The sequence below is a fragment of the Alnus glutinosa genome, chromosome 6 (assembly GCF_958979055.1).
Source record: "Alnus glutinosa chromosome 6, dhAlnGlut1.1, whole genome shotgun sequence".
Taxonomy (NCBI): Eukaryota; Viridiplantae; Streptophyta; class Magnoliopsida; order Fagales; family Betulaceae; genus Alnus; species Alnus glutinosa.
This window is the reverse complement of record NC_084891.1, coordinates 24,005,130-24,010,000: the sequence shown is the minus strand read 5'-3', so window position 1 is coordinate 24,010,000 and position 4,871 is coordinate 24,005,130.

Below are 4,871 nucleotides of genomic sequence, written 5' to 3'. Positions count from 1 at the left end.
TACAACCTTGGTTTTCTTAGGAAGGTGAATTTGAGTTTTGCTTGAGGACGAGCAAAGGTTAAGTGTGGGGGAATTTGATGAGAATGTAAAATGTCGTATTTTTCCCCTTAATATTTAATCTCTTATACTTATTTAATGCCTGAATGTACTCATTATTCTAATATTTTGATTTAGGATGCAAATTGAGGCATTAAATGCAAAACAAAGCTAATTGGGCGATTTTGGACAGATTTGACATCAGTTCGTAATCTGGGAATAACTCTCTCATAAAAGCTCCAATTGAGATGATTCAAGATTCTGTGAAACGCCAAGAAAAAGATATACAACTTTTATGTTTTACGTTTTGAGAGATAATGAACGAATCAAGGTTGAAATCGGGCATGAAGTTGACGTTCTGATGCGGTTTAATTGCGGAAGTTTTCAGATTTGGAAGTTGCTTTGTTGAACCTTTTCATAATCAACCAATCAAATCAAGCCAAGCCAAGCCAAGCAATAAATACAAAGTCAAGCAAAAGAAGGAAAAGGAAGGAAAAGATGCGTGGAGGACCAAAGAAATAAAGAAGATATTCGTGGGGACCACGTGGAAGAAGACAACATTAAAGGAGCATCTCTTTCCATGACAAAGCAAATTGATTTTCTCTCCATACTTGGCTGATTTGTGGGGACTTAAACAAGGAAAGAATCGATAAAGCATATGGCAACAAAAGTCCCCATTGAAATCATCACATTCCTAGTTATCCTAGCCTTTATTTTATGTTTAATATTTTCCTTAATTAGTAGATTTGTGTATTGTTATTTTAGGATAGTATTTACAATATATTTCTTTAGGAGATTTCCTAGATTTCTAGCATATGGGATGAAACATGTATAAAAGGGGGGAACCATTACACACAACACACACCTTCTACCTTACATCTTCTATCTTCCATCTTCTCCCCTCTTCTCTAACTTCTTTGAGTCATGGCCCTGCGTGGCTAAACTTTCATAATTGGTCGAAGGAAACGGAAGCCTCGGAATCAATAAAACTGTGAGATCTAATTTGTTTTTATTGTTTGATTTATGCTTTGAGTATCGGATGTTCTTCTTTGCCTAATTCCATGATTGTCTCGTTTAATTGCTAGGAGTACTACTAGTTTATTATTCGTTGCAATCTATTGCTAGGATGGATATCAAATCCGTAATTGTTTGATCCCTCCAATCTGTGAAGCAACTAAGATTTAATGATTTGCTGCTTCTCAGTGATTATTAAATCTTAGGAAGAACATCCGACGAAATTAAATGCAACCGCTTGTGCTTGTGTTGTTTTGCTTCATCGATCTCTCTAATTCTTAAGGCTGCTACTAGATTAAACCTATAGCGCTTGTCTTAGGTTGTTTAGTAGTTAGGGTTAATTAGAGCGCTTGTCTTCTAATTAACTACGACTAAGGAGAGATAGGAAAATAGTTCCAACGGTGAATATTCAAGTATGAATTGATATATATTTGCATCGATGATCAGTTGTAAAATTCGGACGGTGGAAGTTGACTTAGACCAATGTTTTCTTACTTGATTGATATTTTAAATTGTTTCTTTGTTATTTTTCTTAAAATTATTTTCATACTCAAAACCCCCCCATCCTTGTTCACGTAGCATAAAAATCCGGCTAATTATTCTCCGTGGGATCGACCCTTACTTGCACTACTGCATTTATATTTTTAGAAGTAAGGTTTTATTTTTTGGTGCTCGCGACAGCACGCCAGAGCTCATCAAAATCGGGGTAACCACAGGGCTGACCGAGAAAGGCATCATGATGAAGATAGAGAGCCAAATCATCGGGGAGACAGAGAAAGAAGGGAAAGGAGCCGAAGCCGAGCGCATCAAGCCTCGCAAGAAAACCTTCAAGAAATTCAAATGATTACTGGGGGTTTCGGGGGAGGAGGCGAATCCAGTTCGTCTAGAAAGGCCTATGCGAGGCAAATAAGGAATTTTGAAGTGTATTCCATTCAGAAGCCTCCGAAGTCAAGGAAACGCGAGACCGAGATCATTGAATTCTCGGACGATGATTATGCAGGAGTCTCTCTCCCACATATTGATGCTTTGGTATTGAGCTTGGCCATTGCCAATCATAAGATACACAAGATTTTGATTGACACTGGAAGCTCGGCCGATATCCTATATAAATCTGCCTTCGAGCTCATGAAAATTGATCGAAGCAAAGTCATCCCGGCCCGACACTCATTAGTGGGTTTCTCAGGAGAACAGGTGCTCCCTCTCAGGTCAATTGAACTCCCGGTAATGGCGGGAACGTACCTGAAACAGAAGACAATCATGGTAAAATTCCTAATAATAGATCGTTTTTCAGCCTACAACGCCATCCTTGGAAGAACAGCACTAAATGATCTCAAAGCGGTGACATCAACCCTACATCTGAGTATGAAGTTCCCTACCGAAGAAGGAGTCGGTACCGAGAAGGGTGATCAGAGAATGGCTCGAGAATGCTACAACATGAGTTTGAGAAAGCTACCCGAGACCATCGGTTATGATGGAAAATCAAAGGAAGAAGGAAAATAGCAATCACAGTTGGGGGAGCCAATCAAGGACCTGGAGGACTTCGAGCTTGGCGACCCAAGGAAGAAAGTCCGAGTAGGTTCACAACTCCCCCGAGAATTGAAGGAAACGCTACTTGCATTTCTAAAGCAAAATGTTGATGTGTTTGCCTAGAGTCATGAGGATATGCCGGGAATACCATCCTCGGTAATAGTCCACAAGTTAATGGTCGACCCGAGTCACCGACCAGTTAAGCAAAAAAGGCGAAACTTTGCCTCGGAGCGGAATCAGGCTGGAGCCGAGGAGGTACGAAGGTTGTTGCAAGCCGGATTCATCCGGGAAGTAGACTATCCGGAATGGTTGTCAAATTTGGTTTTGGTCAAAAAATCGAATGGAAAATGGAGGATGTGCGCCGACTTCACCGATCTTAACAAAGCATGTCCCAAGAATAGTTTTTCGCTGCCTCAAATAGACCTTCTTGTAGATTCAACCTCGGGCCACAAACTCCTCAACTTCATGGACGCTTTCTCGGGATACAACCAGATACATCTAGATGATGCCGATCAGGAAAAGACGGCCTTTATCACTGATCGAGGCTTACACTGCTATAAAATGATATCATTTGGATTAAAAAATGCAAGGGCCACTTACCAGAGGCTTGTCAACAAGATGTTCTGAGATCAAATCGGTCGAAATATGGAAGTATATGTAGATGACATGTTGGTGAAAAGTGCCTGAGCCCTAAGGCACATCCCCGACTTAGATGAAACTTTCAAGACGTTAAGGTACCACAAGATGAAGCTGAATCTTGCCAAGTGTGCCTTCGGAGTTTCCTCAGGGAAGTTTTTGGGATTCATGGTCTCACAAAGGGGAATTGAGGCAAATCCCGAGAAGGTAAGAGCAGTTTTAGACATGCAGGCGCCCCGGACTATCAAACGGCCACAACAACTAACCAGAAAGATTGCAGCCTTGAATCGGTTTATCTCTTACTCTACCGACAAATGCTTGCCCTTCTTCAAAATCCTGAGAAAAACATTTACATGGAGTGACAAGTGTGAAGACGCTTTTGGATAGTTGAAAAAATATCTTGCCAACCCACCGCTCTTGAGTCGACCAGAGGAAGGTGAAATACTTTATCTTTACCTAACAATTTCGACTTCGACCGTTAGTTCGGCATTAGTATGAGTGGAGTCGGGGATCCAGAAGCCTGTGTATTTCACAAGCCGAGCCCTTCACGGAGCCGAAGAAAGGTACCCTCGAATCGAAAAACTGGCTTTTTCCCTAATCACTTCGGCACGAAGGTTGTGACCATATTTTCAGGCACATGCAATACGGGTATTAACCGAATATCCTATGAAGAAAATATTGCAGAAACCAGACCTCTCGAGTTGGTTAGTAAATTGGGCCATCGAGTTAGGACAATTCGACATAGAGTTCTATCCTCGGACAGCAATCAAAGGCCAGGCTTTAGCAGATTTCCTCATAGAACTCAGTGACATTCCTAAGAGTGAAGAACTACCAAAAGACGCCACATGGGTGGCCTACGTAGACAAGTATTCAGCCAATCAGAGTTGGCGTCACACTGTCCAACCCATAAGGTGAAAATTTCCAATACGCTATCAAGCTTGACTTCGTCACCACAAATAACGAAGCCGAATACGAAGCGGTTCTAGCTGGGCTTGCAATAGCCCGAGAGAAGGGAGCTGAAGATCTGGCAGTCCGAAGCGATTCCCAAGTGGCGGTTGATCACATACAAGGGCAATCAGAAGCTCAGTGAGAGAAAATGATCCAATATTTAAACAAGGTACATGAAATTCAATATGCTTTTGACAGGGTTGTAAAGGCCAAGAAAATAAGTAGGAAATTTAGTAATTTATAAATTATATTTATTAAATAGATTGGACTAATAATTATATTTTACGTGATAATATTCATATTATGAAAATGAAACGAATTTAAGATAAAATAATGAAAAGTGGAATAATAAAATACTACTAATGGGTCTTTAGGAAATAATAATAATAATAATAATAACAATAATAATGAGTCCTAGTTGAATAAATAAATTAATTGTAATGATAAAATACAATTGGATAGAATGTGGGGTTATATATTAGTTATTAAAAATATAGGATTTTAATATTGTGGGGTCCTAGTGTAATTTGTGAAAATCTAGACTTTCAAATAAAAAGGAAATCTTACCCTGCCACATGTCACTACTGGAATGGCTAGAAGAAGATAACCTCATCTTCTCCCAACCACCCACATGGTGACACATGCCCCACTCATTCTCTTTCTTCTCTTTTCTCTTTTCTCTTTCCTCTTTCTTTTCTTTCCTTTTCTCT